The sequence below is a fragment of the Trachymyrmex cornetzi genome, unplaced genomic scaffold (assembly GCF_001594075.2).
Source record: "Trachymyrmex cornetzi isolate Tcor2-1 unplaced genomic scaffold, Tcor1.1 scaffold320, whole genome shotgun sequence".
Classification (NCBI taxonomy): Eukaryota; Metazoa; Arthropoda; class Insecta; order Hymenoptera; family Formicidae; genus Trachymyrmex; species Trachymyrmex cornetzi.
The window spans coordinates 499633-517126 of NW_017297898.1; the positions used below are offsets into that span (position 1 = coordinate 499633).

The 17494-nt window shown below is 35.7% G+C and overlaps 1 protein-coding gene across 1 annotated transcript in view; it reads left to right on the forward strand.

Moving 5' to 3' along the window:
* The first annotated feature begins 211 nt into the window (after window positions 1-211).
* LOC108762745 (mucin-5AC) overlaps window positions 212-17494 on the forward strand; it is an 80777-nt gene continuing 63494 nt past the window's right edge. Inside the window, exon 1 of the mRNA XM_018509890.1 lies at window positions 212-305. The gene's annotated coding sequence lies outside the window, so the exon portion shown is untranslated. The remainder of the gene's footprint in view (window positions 306-17494) is intronic.

Below are 17494 nucleotides of genomic sequence, written 5' to 3' on the forward strand. Positions count from 1 at the left end.
TAAAGAAACTCATATACAATTCTTTGAAATACTATGTTGTCCCACTATTATCATGATTTTCAGGCTAAATTCTAAGAGAAAATTCTCTCCGTGTAGGAATTTGATCGTATTTAGAATTTAATTGAATAAGTTATAAGACATATGGTTTACGCGCAACTTGACGTAAAACTCATCTTGCTATTTTTCTCCAGGATGCAGAGACAAAGCCGGCGTAGCTCGGAGGTGGAGGTTGCGCTTATGCGCCCTGTAAGCACAGCTGGCTAATAGCCTCGGAGCCCGTCCCCGACACCCTGCAGCCACACCAGGTAGGAATCTTTCGTTTACCTTGTATATGCACGTACATATACTTCGCGTCGCGCAGATAGTCTGCCGTCCGCTTCTCGTGTTTTACTGCACAAAATCAGGATCGCCGCCGTGTTCTCCCGAGCGTGAAAATACCCATGCTGTGCACGCCCTTACACGCGAGGCGGTAATTAGTCGTTAATCCTTTCGCCCGAGAGAGATTAAGGATCGTTCGTCGAAGCAAAATAACTTGCGTCAGATGTCTGTGAATTTTAAATTATCTATATTCGTTAACTATAACATCTTGTATTTGCACAATTAAATTATTATACTTATGAGTGCTAATACACGATGTTGAATATTTTAAAAGTATATTTGCAAAGTACTTTCAAAAATGTTTTTCGTTGGTTCGAAACACTTTTTCCGCGAAAAATTATCAAAGCGTGTGAATCTAACATATATATATAGGGAAGAGTGATCTAAATCGGACCTATTTGCAGATTTTGCTCTCTACAAGGCGTGTAAATAAAGTCCGATCGTAAAATCGAAGGTGTCGTTGGAAAGATTATTTAATTCATTTGCTTGAGATTATTTTGACGTATTTTTCACCTGTGTTAAACTATAATGGAAAATGTAAAAACGCTTTTTCCGGTCCGATTTGGAACCATCCCCTGATTCAAATCGAAAACTCCTATTTTTATGGAGTTTTAGATAGTATTTTAAAATATTTTAATGTATTTTTCTTAGTATTGTCAGTATTGAGTAAAAAGTAGTAGTATTGAGCAGTTTGACAGTCAAAGATAAAAATTTTTTCGAAAAATGAAATTACTGACTGTTTATGTTATTAGAATTGAAATCAATAAAACTCAACTAATCTGAGTCTGATGACTCATGATATTTTACTGATTTAATTGCTTGGTCCTGATTTAGTCAGCCGATCACCAGTACTACCTATAACTTATTCATTGTACTGTCCGATTCCAGTACAGGCCTATAAGTTATTTATTGTACTGTCCGATTTGGACACGGGTCCTTTCGAACTTTGGAACAAATTTTATAATGAACCGCAAAAATAATCACGAAATGCTTGATATTTTTGAATTCTACACTCTTTAATTATCTTAAATCAATTACTTTTCAAATTTTTAACACCTTTTAAATAATAATTTACAAGGATTTTCTTTTTTAAAAAAATTTTCGCTGAAAAACGATGGCTGAAAATACATATTTGCCTCTATTTTATGAATGTATGACAGAGAACTGTCAAACTGCTATCACATGTTCGGTGTCTTATAAGGACTTTACATTATAAATACATACACAACGAAAATAGTACGCAAATCTGCTTAACTGTATTCATTTAAATTAAAAAGGTCCTATTTGAAACACGGTTCGATTTAGACCACTCTTCCCTATATATATATATACCCTGGTAAAAATTTCATGTATTTTTTTAGCAGTTACTAAACAGTTGCACCAACTTCTGTCTAGTAACTGAGAAGGAAAATTATTTAGGATCCCAATCAGGATGTAACACTTTGTTTGCAATTACTGCATACAAAAGTTGCGTAAAATCTGAATCCATTTACTGAATAGAAACACAACAAATAATGGATATTAAATTAAGCAAGCCAACTGCTCGTGAAATGGACAGAATAAAACTCTATCAAGTTCTTGTCCATTTCCTACTCAGTATTGGTACGATTAATGAGAATACAGTAATGTTAGATAGTAACTGTATAGGTGTCTAGAAAAACTGCATACATTTCTACCAGAGTATATACAATTTTTTAATTGTTTTTTTTTTTTGAAAGTCATGGGCTAAAGCAGTAAATGTATAATTATTACCACTTACTGTTTGTATCATTACGAAAGAAATTTCGAAAGTGCCACACGGCGCGATAATGGAGAGAATACAAATAGGTTTGTTTACATTAGAATTTCGTTTGGTTAGCAATGAGGACACTTTCCTTGAGCTTTCACAGTTTGATTGTACCAGTGCCAATTGCGAATGTGCGACAAACTAAACATATGCAACGATTGAAATTAACATTTCCAGTTGACAAACTATAAACTATTTAAGATGATAGAAAATAACGTTATAGAAAAATAAATTTTTTAATGCACATATTGGTACTTATGAAACCTGAATTGTCTCACTATTTGTCAGATGCAAAGGTATTTATTAACATGTATTAAAAATTATTCTCTTTTGAAAATTATTCTCTGTTTACTACACATTTATCATTTTTTCGTTTAAAACAATGCGTGTTTGGAACGCGAACGATCGCATTATACGTAACTATATTGCCCGAGAGGGATCATGAATCGAGGCTAAGATAAAAAATATATAAGGAAAGAGATGAAGAGAGAAAAAAAGACGCAGCGAAACGGGATTCGCCGTCTTTTGCGAGCATGCAGCCATGTATATATCTTGAAACTATGCGCGCGTAAATTGCATAATGCAAATCAGCGTCGTTCCGGCCGAAAGCTGCGCGGGGAGGAAAAAAGAGATCCATCAAAATTCATGGCTGCCACCGGTGGATAGCGGAGCTTTCTCGTGTAAGCGCAACACAACCGTTTCTTCCAACTGCATTTTTCGGCGAGCTCTGCAGCCCGGATCGCCGCGCTGGGAATTCTCGGCATCGGCGTCGAATGGACCGAGGCACTTCCTCGCGCCCATTCCTCGTGTATTCTCTCTGGGAAACAAAGTTTTATCCGTCGTCGCCGAGCTTGCGTTCGCACGCGTCCGAAGATGCCATTTCTCTCGATGTACGCTTTTCTTCTTTGTCACAGCGCGGAGAAGCGCAGCGGGTGAGATACATTTATTCATGTTTCGTCGCTTCTCCTTCATCGTACTTCAAGGCACGCTATCGCGAGGACCATAAATGCTTTGCGCTTTTCTTATGTATTTCGCTCGTCCGCGAACAAGTGCTTGCTCATGTTCGTGGTTAAACAAATCTGATCGTTTTGTGATCCGCCAGTAGGTAGACCGGTATTTTCCGCTTTCGATCGATGAATATACCACGTGCGTTGCGACCACCATACACAAAATCCACTGTAATTCGGTGTAATTTATTCTGGCGTAATTTATTTCGGCTATACGATTAGTATAATCTTCTATAGCGGGACGCTCGACGTAACGCAAATGAACGTATTTTATTTAAGGCAAATAAACAGGTTTATTGTTGTATATAAACACAGATCTGTGTGTATACGTTTCAATCGATGAATGCTACCGATGCGCTGTTTAATAGAAATGTTCTTGATACGGGAAAATTTAAATGATCCTTTTCATGAGATTAATTTGAATTTTGTAAATTTTACCAATGGGAGATATTTGCGTTTTTTTTTTATGAAACGCAGAAAGAATTTTAGCATTTCTGCCGTTATTTTCACTAATTTTTACTGCTGGACAATCGCCGATCTGGCTCCTTCCTTTGCCGGCTAAGAATTCGTCTAAGACTTTCGGAATTCCGTCGTCGATGAAAGACCACCAAGTTTTCTTGCGTCTTTTTTCATTTTCCCGATGCGATCCACCGCGCGAAATTGTTCAGGAAAACTCCAGCAATAAGTCGGGACTGCGAATCGACGGATTCTTTCCTATTGCACTCCTGTCTCAAATGCACATGTGCCGACCCGCTCTCACATATGTCCAAATATCGGATGAATCACTTCTAGAAAATTGCAGTCCGCATTTGGAATGAAAATGAAATTCGTCTTTGGTGAAATATCTATATATACTGTCACTAAAATAGCGAATAGAAATTATTAATAATTAATATATCAATAATTAAAAAATATAACGTAGATATAGAAAATACATTTCATATTTAGAGTAAAAATGAGGGAGATATCTTTAGTATAATATATTACTCTCTCTATATATCTTGGGATTGACAGTTATTAAAATAATAAAAATAATAATAATATTAATTAGATGACATGAAAAATATATTTTGCAAAATTATAAAAGTGAATTAACTTCTGCACAATGCCATCTGACACAACAATATAATACTTTGTGTGAAGCTGTATTCACACTGAGAGAAATGTTTTGTACCAATAACCAATGTTTTGTTACTGACACAAAAGCTATTTGTTGATGTATGATCAATCAAACCGTTGGTTACCACGACAATATTAATTTGTTGAATTTATTAACTAAACTGATGATTTAATGGTACAAAACTGTTTTGTATGATGTTTATAGATCTTTTGTAATTAGAAATAGAACATTTTGTTACCGGAACAAAATGAATAATATATAAGTATCTCTCACTTTCTACAAAGTGATTATGTTTGGCGTTTTTGAATTTCCTTAGCTTAGCAAAAATATATATAGATTTAGAGAAATTGAGATTACTAATCGCTCTGAAAAAATAGTTACCATGATTGATCATGGTATGGCGAGAACCGAGAAGTCCACGTAATCAGTTTCTAATCGTCTCGGCTTTATTGAGGTAGACGTTGAATTTCTCTTACGAGAAGACACGCCTCTGATATAGTTCCGCGAAACACTCCTTGCTCTACCATAGTGGATTATTTTGTTGAAATTACACTAAACGAATACTTATTTTGTGATGGCAACCAAATTTTACATTGGTATTTACAAAACGTGAGTAACTAAATAAATTTGTATGGTTAAATAAAAAAATTTTGTTCTTCTTACAAAAAAATATTGTATTTTGTAATTTTAACAAAGTAATCCAATAATAATCGGTCATTTGTGAATAATTCTCTTTTTTTGTTATCAATACTATATCTGTTCTCTCAGTGCATAGTTGACTCTTATATATATTTAAGACTATCTTAAATACAGTCTTAAAATATCATAAGCCAACCAGAAGAAGTTAGAATTTTAAACATTAATTACTTAAGATGATTTTAAAATAAGAAGAGACTATGAATATCGCCCTAAGATTATTAACTAATATTTTATTAATATTTTAATAAGTAATATAGGAGGAAATATCATAGAACCTTTTTCTTGTATCAACGTCGTTATATCAAAAGAGATGAGCTATATAGATTTTATAAAAGTATTCACTTCGGTCGCGTTTGATAATCGCGCGCGAATGTCGGGGATGTATCCCATTTCGCCAGAAATCTTCGATAAACACATTTACCGTGCGCGCGAAACGGCAGTATCGAGTATCGGAGCGACCTTAGGATTTCGCGTAAGAGAAGCCCGACGATTTCGAGCGTGAGAGAGGCCGATGGCGAGCGAATGAAGGAGACAGTAAATTGTGAGGCGGAGCGAACGATTCCACCTTGCATGAATATTCAATATCGAGAGCTGCCGTGATTTCGCAAGCCGCTACTCTTTATCGAAACTTTCTCGTCGCTCAACATCGTCATCGATAATCATCCGTGAAAGGAATTTCTTTTTTTCGTCATTCCATCGCGTCGTTTTGGAAAGCCAATATGTTTATTCGTCCTCCTCCTCTCTTGTTGCTTATTTATTATTTGTTTATTACTTTGCGTTTATTACTATTATTGGTTATTCTTCTTTATATCATCCATTATATATTAATTCCATACGAGAAATCAATACCTTTGATTTCCTTTTTATTGCCATTATAAAGTTCTCGTATATTATAGTATATCTTTCGATGGCTTATTTATTACTCATGTATGATGGCTTGTTCCCTCAAAAGGGAACATCGATATACCTAGATTTAATGATAATACTTATTTATTCACTGATTTATTTATAATTTGCGATTGTTTGTTTCATTATGTACTATATCTATATTTGCATGTAAAATTGATAATTTTTTTCTACTGTTGCGACAAAATTCTCATTACGCACGTGTAGGATTAATCGATTCGCTAACGAAACGTCGACCCAGTTTTTAAAGTTGTACGAACCGAATGGATCGCGGTAAACTACGAATTGCCATTTCAATTGTCACTTTCGCGACGTTTAATTATTCGCGCGATTTTCTCTCACTGTTTCTTTCTCTGTCTTTCTTTATATATCCATTCTTCAAAAATTCATTATATTTCTTTACATCGATCGATGCCACGTCTCTAAATCGAGTGATGATAGAATAGCTGTATTGATTTGTTTTCCTGACTGCTTTTCATCTGTTAGCGTAATATTAATAAATATCTTAAACAAGGACTCTCTCTTCTTAAAATAACAAAAAATAACCTAAATGTGGGCTAATGAGAGTCAGCGCGAGCGAAGGTGCGCAATAAATCTTCACAAATAAAATTTGTTACTTCATATGATATGTTGATCTCATATTTATTTGAAATATTGACATCTTGAACGTTTCGATTCTCTTTGGAATCTTCACATCAGCAAATTTCTTAACCAAATAAAATTTCAACGATCGTCCGATGTAGAGTCACTCGCAGGTTACCAAAACTGTAGTGTTATCCACACGATCGCCAAATCTCATCATGAAACCTTGGATAATATATTAATATTCACACTAAACTCAAATAACATTTTATAATACAATCGATGTAGCTTTGTTCAAACTTCGTCCACTCTATCTATGATTACTTCTTGCACACAGTGGCATAGCTAGAATTCAAAAGCTCCACAATGTGAAACTTTACCGATTTTACCGTTGTTTGAACGAAAAATATCTATTTTGTACCTTTAAGGTAATCGTTACAGTGTAAATTCTCAAAATAAAATGAATGACTAGAAAAAGCTAATATATTATAATTAATGTAATTAAATTAATATTGTTATTTTATTATGTAATAATAATAACGATAAAAACAAAGTTTTGTAAACAAAGTTATATCAAAACGTAATTTTGGATTTTACGTGAGAAAAAGAATTAAGAGAAGTTTTTATCTTTGAATAAAAGCCTAAACTTCTCTATTTGTATATTTACCGAGGGGAGTAACCACTAGCTGAAATATTGTCTCACAGATTACATGACATCACATGATCTGATTACAAACAATTTTTTTCACTACATATGAAGTCATTTGATAAAATATACGAATTTATTTAAAAACAATATATAATCAATAGGCTCTGAAGAAAATTCTAGAAATAATAAATCAAATGTCAATTTGAGCCAACACTGGTTATTAGTGTGTATTTTTTATAACATTGAAAATGAATATTAAACGTATACGTTTCGACTTACGGTCAAGATCCTCCTCAGTACAAACAATATATTAACAAAATCAAATAGTGATATCGCATACAAGTATAAACTAATAACATAAAATACGAAAAATCTGTGGTGGTGATATCCGAGTTAATCTTGGTCATCAAATTAATAAGTTAACTAAAAAGAAAAAGATTTTTTTATTTTGAAACGACCTAACTACACCGTAGGTCGAAATGTATACGTTTAATATTCATTTGGCGTTATAAAAAATACACACTAATAACCAGTGTTGGCGTTATAAAAAATACACACTAATAACCAGTGTTGGCTTAAATCGGCATTTGATTTATTAATTTTGGAATTTATTTAATATTATACAATGATTTATCGTGATTGCATATGTAATTATCGGATTATACATAGAGATTTCATATGAATTTTATAATGATTTCGAGGACTCTGGCCCACGATTACATTCAGTGGTTACTCCCTCGATATTTACATATGCGCGTCTGCAATAGAATTATTATTATTGAGCTTTGCTCACTCTTGACACGAGGTAGTTTTCCCATAGTGTGTACGCAAAAGCGAAAATTCGACGGATTAATTCCCCGAGAACCTCAATCGTGCTCGATTGCCGGGAGCGGAAGGACATGTCAGCTGCAGCAGCCGTCGCCGCTTTTGTATGCATGCGGAGGCTGTGCAACGGGGAAATTCGGGACCTGGTGTCGATCGTCCACAGTAGCTAGACCAGGAATTTATCCACACGCGCGCTCGCGCGCCTGCCGGCTGATATTAGTAACAACAATCGGCGATAACCGCGCCGATAAACGCGCCCGTTGAAACGACGTGTGGTCGACGCGGCGTAACGAAACGCGTTTTCGATGAAACAATGCGGGACGAGCGAGCGCGCGAGGTGAGCTTTTTTCCTTTTTCTCGCTCTCTCCCACCGATCATCCTCTTGATATTGCACGCGTGACCACTTCCTGAGCTTTGACGAACTAGATGTGCGTTTTTGTGACGGTTGTGTTCAGTCTTTTTCTCTCCATGAAACTAATTCCCGTATGGGAATTAAATAAAGTTTAGCTTTTATTTTTTTTTTTACTATATGAATACAAAGAGTTAGGTTCTCCGTACAAAAACAACGCGTTGCGTTACGAATAGTACTGAATGATCATAAAGTGAAGCTTGTAGGTGCGTAACAGTAAGCTTACATTAACGCGCAAAAAAAATCATAACATAATCTTTATAGGCTTTCTACAATAAGCTATTACTTAAGCTTTTTAAACCGTAAGAAATTGATTGATCACAGTCAAATGTGAGAAGAATAATCGACTATGATTGGTTAATTTCTTACGACTTAAGATTTAAAGTTTGGATAATGGCTTAGAAAGTCCGTTAACGTTACGTTATTGATATTGTTCGTGTGTTGGTATAAGTTTACAATTGTGTACAGGCTTCAGTTTATGATCAATATATACTTAACATAACTTACAGATATTCTTGTGTGATTAGCCTTGGAAGTGACAGAGAATTAGATAATATTTACTTATTCGAAGGAATGTTGTGGGAATGTGTATAATCGTGAGAATATTTTACTATCGATAACAATGGGAGCTCATTACTGATCGCTAGGCGATAATCCGATGACGGATCGATGAACGTGAACGATAACTCTCGTGTCGATTGGTGAGCACAGGTGGTCTATCGTGGCTATAGACGTGACCGCAGGCTCTATGTTGTATCGATGATGCATTTGCACGAATTCGAATCGAGTCCGTATACGTGTTCGGGTCGTAATTATTTGCGTCACCGAATCCGTAAATCGTCCCCCGTCACTCGCTGACGACCGGACTAAAAGCGCTAAACTCACCGCATGGTCATGAATTCTTTCTCACCGTGCCAGTGAAATCTATCTCACCCATCCAAAATTCGCGTGGCAGAAGATGACACACCGTGCGCACATCGCCGACTCGCCGTGTCGTGTTTGTTATTTATCGCAAATTCGGAGAACGAGCCAGAAATATACGCGAAAGTCACCGCCAGGAAATGCAGTTAGTGGCACGATTTAGTCGGTAGGTTTATTATTGCTCCTGTTGGAATGATGGTATCTTTGTGTTTTCTAAATACATCGTAACGTATGTATTTAATTAATGCAACTATCCTATAAAATAAACAAGATATTCTTGAAACGTGTCACACACGTTTCTCGGAATCAGACATTAGAAGCGATAATTTCTTCTCTGTTGTGTTATTCTGTTATTTTAAATAATATATGTAGCCAAAAATAACAGGATTGCCGCAAAACCATGGAAATTGAAAACTGTCAGAAAAATCAGCGAAAAAGCAGGGAATTTCGCAAACTTTTTTGGAAAATTAAAATTCTTGACTTTTTAAAGAAGTTTAATGTGCGGACATCACACCTAATAATAATTAAATGCAAACAGTGTCAGTAACATAGTAATTTACATTGCTATGTTAAATTGTTCTTTCAACAAGATATAAGATAGTTTCCAAATTAGGACAAAAATACAAAAAATTTAAAATATTGAAAGCATCAGAGAAAATGATGAAATTTTGTCTGGAAATCAGAGAAAAGATATATAATTTTAGGATGAGAAATTTATGGCAATCTTGAATAAGAGTTGATTTCGCGCAACTCCATTGATAGTACTATTCCACGTCGTAATGTCATAAACTCAGATAATCAAAGAGAACAATTGAAAGATTCTTGCTTGTTTCACTTATGTTCATTTCTACCAACAGAGATTAACTTTAATCTGAGTTAAACTTACTTTTTATCTTTATCTAATTTTAAAAGTTAGAAACAGTTGAGTAAGTTGAACTGGGATTAAAGTTAATCTACATTGGTAGAAATGAGTATTAGATGACGCGTCTGGAAGGTATAGAGAGATTTACTGGCGTATGTTTCACGTCTTAAAAAAAAAACACAGGCTACATTTATTTACGAGTGCCGATTGTGATGAAACCGGCATGATGGCCCGTAAATCCATCCACTGAGTAATAACGAGTATTACGAGCAGAACGTAACTACAAGCTTGACCCTCGTTCATGTATTCTCTGCTCGTTCACTCTCTTCTCGACTCGCTTCGTTCCGATGGACATGCCGCCGGGTCGTAATCGATCGTCGTCTCGTTCTCATTTGGTCGCGTCGTGACAACGTTCGTGATCGACGTGTTATCTCGATGCGTTCGCACTGCGATTGCTCGATCGTACTGCGACATACCGCTCATGAATGGAGAGATAGCTCCAGAGAGATAGTTTTTATTCAATTTTCTTCTACTCGTCAAGAGAATCATATTTTGCTTTGAATAAAATGACTTTTGAAATAAAGAAAAATAGAAATATAAAAACCTTTCTAAAAACCAGACATTTAATTATTTTACGCTTCAAGAATGATTCTAATACTTATTGAACACTAATAATACTAATACCATAATATTACTATATACTAATACTACTATAATACTAATACAAGTACTAATTAAATACTAATGCTAATTGACAAAGTTCAGGTACCATCAGCATGATCTAAGGTGTCTGACCAATGGCTAAAACCTTTTGAATGTTCAGAGTCATGAACTTGATAATATTTGTCAAGGCCATTACAAGTCTGTCATTTTCATTTTTAGTCGATTGGACACTTTAGAACTTTATCAATTAGTATTAATATTAGTATTATACTTGGAAAAGACTTAACTAAAAAGTTTCATTGTGAAAAGAACTCTATGTCAGCTACAAGAATATTGAATAAAAAGTAATTTTCTCTTAAAATTTTTAAGTTGACCTTGAGAGCTTCTCCATATTTACATTCAAAATCAAATAAATCTCGCTGTTTAATGTATTATTCAAATCTTACGACTTTTGTACGAAATGTTTTTTTCCAAAATGCTTTGTTTATGAGATTCGATGATAATTTATAAATATTTATAAACGTTCCTCTAGAAACTTTCATTTACTTTACTTTCCATTTCCTTAAGAAAAATTCATATTTATCACTTACTTAAGAGTCATAATTCATTTTCCCCTGTCCTTTCTTCGTGCAAGAATTTCGAGCAAATTTTCATTCTCTCCAGCCTTTCTCCACGTGTCGAGTGCTTAAAATTATACGACCAATCGAATTTCGGCGTTACGAGTGAAAATATACGAGTCACGGTGCGGAGACATTATAGCTAGCTATCGTGGCGAAGAATAACCGGCGAGCGTATGTATAAATTCAAATGACTCGTTGCACCACCGTAAAGCGACACGTGAATATTCATCGGCTCCGGCCTGGATTACTGCACCCCTTGTCCCTACGGGACATGTGTCCCCGATCGTGCTGAGTATACACGAGAGAAGGAGAGGAAAGCGAAACTGGTTAAGGTTCGTTTACACGCGACATTTCGACAGTGTAAGTCCAGAGGAACTTCTCCGAAATTCCTCATTTTGCTAGAATCGGCGAAATACGACGCGAATTGTGTGGTGACACGTTTTGCGTTGTGAATATTTTGTTTGATGTTTAAATTTTCTTAAATGCTATAACATTTTTTTTTTTTTTAATTTTTGCTTCCGTGTTTTCCCGATAATTTATTCGCGAAGGTATGTAGTTATAAAAGGAATGTGCCATTCTTTCTCCATCTGTTTGCTTAAGTTGCGTGTTATTGGTAAGCAAAAGGCGATTACGAGGCGAATCGCTTCTCGAGTTACTTCCTTACTGATAAATATTTATCAGCATTCGCATAGTTCCTCGACGAAAAGTGGTTGCGCAGCGAAACCACATCGACCTAAGAGGATTCAGCATTATGATCTTTGGGATTAAATCGCGTCTTCGCTAATCTAGATCTCTGATATTGCGGATGTCAACGATGATCGACGTTATAACTTAATACCAAAGTTATAAAAGAATATTTTACAACTTTTAATATGAAGGAAATCTGAAAATATATGATAATTTATAATTTTAAAGTCTAATGTCACAAAAACGATACATAATTTTTAATTTTACACAAACATTTAGAAAACATTGTATTAAACAAAATAATTATTAATATACAAACTTTAATATCTCTATTTAATATGAAGATATCAAAGCGTACCCTTCAGTTTTAACTTTGTCCGTTTGTAAATTACAAAATTTTAATTGAAGTAAGAATAATTCGGTCAGAAACGGTATCTCGGTTTTAAGAAACTGAAAATATGTTGGGGCATTCTTTATTTATGCATATTTCGCTTCCACGAAAATTGTCTGGAGATTGTTGATGTAAAAACGCTTTGTATGCAACGAGGCAAGATAAAGTAAATATAACGGAAATGGAGCGGAGTATCTGTACGTCGAGATCTCGGCGACTCGAAGAAGGAGATGCAACTGCATTAGTCTCGCACTAATGCGAGCATGCAGGGTCTCCGGCTGGGTTTGAGTAGGGTAAACTGGAGTGCGCGGCGAATCAGCTTTAATACGACCACAATATCGTCGCACTGTACCGTTTGCTGTTTTCGCAGCGAAAACCGGTTTCGTCGTCCGACGAGTGTACACTCGCAAACACTCGTTTGCATCTGCGATAAGCGTGCGCACGCGCGCTCTCCCAGTCAACATGTGCCAACGCTGTTATCATTGTTGCTATTAATTTGCGGAAGATTATGGCCGGTGAATATGCGATTCTTAGACGACTATTACAGCAATTGTCGATCGCTTTGCGACCTCTAATCATTTCGTGAAAATTAATTCCTATGTCATCTACGTTTATGCTTTATAGTACTAATAATGCTGAAAATATAGTGATTAGTTATTAAATTAGTTTAGATTAAAATATCACGAACAGTACTAAATTGTATACTATTAACAAAAACGTATAATTTTGTTCAGACGTTGCGAAAATTATAACCTGCAAAAAATACATATATTTACAGCGAAAACAAAGGAAAATGCTTCGAGACGAAAGTTGTAGTTAGAGGCTTTATCTTGTGGCAAATAGTTAATGTACTAATAAGACGCTTTGCTGTAAAGCGGTCATTTAAATCTCCGAGAAGCGCCGAGTTTGTGGAATATTCACATTCCTCGGAGGGCGACGAAGGTGGAACTTGGAAAAATATATCTGTGAAGCGCGAGAGTGATTTACTAAACGACGAGGCAAAATGATCGCAGCAATAAATTCAAACGAATCTCGAGGCCGAATCCGTGAGCGAGCATATGTAAATAAAGTTCTCAACGGCTTCTCTTGAGCGCGTTAAAAATCTCGAGACACTTTTCTTCCGTCCATTTCGAAACGGGAATCTTCGGAAATCGAGTCGACGTGAGAGTCGAGTCCCTCTGCAATCTGGAAAAAGTTTTCGACCCGTCGACCTTTCCCCGTTTCTCTCTACTGTAACGATGCCGAAGACTTCGTTGCACTTCGCCGCGCATCAAGACACGCCACTCTACGAAAGCGAAAACAACGAATCGGAAGAGAAACGAGACTCGGTAGACGGAGAAAAATTGATAAGAAATGCGATATCGTCAACGGCAGTGTACTATTAACCGTTTTCCAGACGTATCGGAAAACCAATTGGAGTAGAAGGGTGGTATGAGGAAGCAACGTAAAGTTTTTAACGACGTCGAAATCGCATCTCTGGGAATGTTTCGAACGCAATCACTCTTTTCGAGAACGATCGAACTCTCAAAGTTTTGAAAATACACTTGAGCAAATAGATAGACTCGCGGAAGCTTTCCCGTTATGCGAAATACCTTATTAATTTTAATTGACTTTATCGTCGTTGTAAAGCGAGTACTTGCGACGCGACATGGTGGAGTTTGCTGAAACGCGGGAGGAGAGTTCCGCATCTTCCCATTTAGCGACGATAATAATTTTAACTATCTACCAAGAATGTAGGAACAGTAAAGAGATACGTGCGTGATCGCGCTGATATTTCGCCATATGAATTAAGCCTGCGATGTAGTAATTACTAGAATTGCACCACGCAGGATTTCTAGTAATTTACCAAAACGCAAACGATCCAGCAAGAAAATACGCATCGTGTGCCGCAGGCTTAATTCGTAATTTAATGAAATATCGGCGCGATCGCATCCCATTTCTTTACTATACTCGCATTCTTGATAGATAGTTAAAATTATTATCGTCGTTAAATGGGAAGCTACGAGACTCTCCTCCCATTTCAGCAAACTCCGTCATGTCGCAAAGTACTCGTTTACGTTTTAGTAAATTACTAGAATTATTACAAAATTACTAGAATTGCGCACAGAACGCAGAATTTCTAGTAATTTATCAAAATGCAAGCAGAAACACGCGCATTGTGTGTCGCAGGCTTTATTTCTTTTGTCGTAGTAATTCTCGGAATTTCGTTTAAACGACCCACGTGGCCAATCGAACAATAATCGAAATCAATTATAGTGACTCTCACGACGTTAATTTTTATTGGACTTGATTTTAGTGTGCACAGCGTAGATCGGTTGACAAAGCGCGCCGTGCTCGATTTATCGAGAAATCCAAGCACAAATTCCGACGGCATGCAATACACTTCGACATTCTGTTCTCCTACGAAAAGGGACGATGCGAGAGACAGAAGGATCGCAGCCAGTCCCCGAAGTACGCGCACATGAGGAGAAACTCTCTTGAAATTCTCCGCGAGCCTGTCAAAACTCTCCGTTCTCGTTTTTAATGAATACTCCGTGAACAGAAAAGAAATATTCCGAGAGAGCAGTGCTTTGTTTCGAGGCCCGGCAACGAGACGGACGTTTTGTTTTAATCATGCCGGATCATTGTAATGTTTCGTGGAACAACGTGACTTCTGCCGAATTACTGAAAACCGACAGCTCGACGTTGAATTTGTGAGCGGTTGCTGTTACCCGGAAATTTGAGTTTCGTAATCACACGCGATAGTTGGAAGTTCTTTCGGCTTGCGAATTGTGACTCGAATTTAAATGTCGGCGAAGGCAATATCTCTGATTCAGAAAAGTGACATTTTAAACGAAGAACATGTGTATACATTAAAAACCTACATCTAGATTCTTGAAAAAGTAGATAAAAGATTAGTATTGCAGTTTCTGGAACAGTTTAGTCGATGTAAGTCAATATATAAATGAGCATCGCAGTCTTCAGGTATTTTTAATGCTATGGAACTTTCGAAACTTATTGTTCAGTATTAACGAGCACCACGTACAATAGCACAATTGTAGAAATAAATATCATTTTATAATTGTGGATATCGACCTGTGGGTATTACTACCTGATACTACTTGCAATCACGAGAGTTAATCGCTTGCAATTCAATCGCTATCGGTGAAAATCTTGAACGTAAAGCATGCTCTGATCGTTATCTTGATCGACAAGAAGTCTGATCAGTGATTAGATCGCAATTGCAAGCCCATCATGGTATATAAACGATCTCCTCATTTGTTCCGGCGCTCCTCGGCAAATTTATCGGCAATCTTTGCCGCAGTATCGCAAATTCGTCTAAAGCGGCGTTTATAATAAGATTTTAAGGCGTAAAATTTAAGCTTAAGTCGTAAGAAATTGACCAATTGCAGTCGAATGTGAGGGGAATAATCTTCTGGTTGGTCAATTTCTTTGAGGCTTAAAGTTTAAGTTTATATCTTAAAACCTCATTTTGTAGACGCCGCTTAAGCTGTAGGCATGTCCTAAAGATTTTCACGTAGATTGCATGCAGCTCTTTTTCTTCCTCTTCTCGATAGTAGATTTCCAACTTTCATAATCACAGATTTAGATCTGATATAAATTATAACGTTTTATAGATTCGAAAATGTTTAATTTATTTCACCTTCAATAAAATGAAGGTAGTATGAATTTAGTTTAATTCAATTTCTCTCTTTGACAGTTTTAATCGCGATATTCTGTCTCTCTGCAGATCTTTCTCATAGTTAACGATTTTTTCTATTCTTCATTATCCTTCATAAATTAACTCGTTCTCCACTTAACGTCATGAGAGAGTTCCCTTAAATCACTTTTGTGGCGAATTGTTTTTTTAACAGTTACGAGTTTGCGTTTCGACGCCAAACATATAAATACTTTAAAGAATATTAGCAACATTTATCTATTTAAATTCGAAATCAATAGTGATAAAATGTAGTGATTGTATAGATACAAATTTTTGAAAAATGTTAGTGAGATTTATTTATTTAAATTCAATCGGAAAATACTATTGAAGATAAAATGAAAAACAGAGTGATTTTTTCCCATTTTCTTCTCTCTCCCATCTCGCAAAATTTCTCTGTATTTTGTAACATCGTCGCTCGAAAACTTTCGTTTCCAGTTATAAACTGCCCGGCGTACTATTATTGAACAACGTGAACTTTCTAGGCGAACTTTGTAAGCGGAATCATTTTGGATAACGAATTTCCATCGTTTCCTCCCTTTCTTTTTTACCTTTTGTCCTATATTCTTCTTTGTCTTGCTTTTTTTACTTCTTTAATTGCTCATAATTTTATTTGTGCTGATTCAACGATAAGCCGAAGACCATTTACTTTTCGGTTATTTGAAAAACTACTGCCAGTGTAATATTTATCCCGTTTCTCATCAAAGTCCCACTTGTAATTCTATTCGTTTTTGTAAAATTGTCTTGCAAAATTGATTGGCGCGTCATTAGAAATGGTTCATCGAGTATTTATATATTTCTTGTGAAATAATGATTAAAAATACTTTACGACATGCCTCGATGGTTGAATTGGCAGGACGTTCGCTCTGGAATTTGGGAATCGAATCCTGGCTGAGGTGATATTTTTCGCAGTACGTTATTTATAGGTTTTTAAAATACTAGTAGCGTTATTATAAAATTGTCGATCAATTAATTTAATTGTGAGGTTATTATCAGTTCTTGATTGTGTTTCAAGTCCAACAAACCGAATGGGTGCTGCACAGAGTCTATACACGGAGAAAATTTTATATTTAAAATTACTATAATGTGGTAGTAGCTGCGATCTTGATGTAAATTAAATGCTATAGTTATTTTTTAAAAAACAATAATATAACGTAATTTTTACACTTTTTCATAGTAAACATTTTTTATTACAAAATCAAATATACACGGAGAGAATTTTTTCTTAGAATTTACCCTGAAAATATGACAGTCGTGGGACAACATTGTATTTTGAAGAATTTTAACATAAA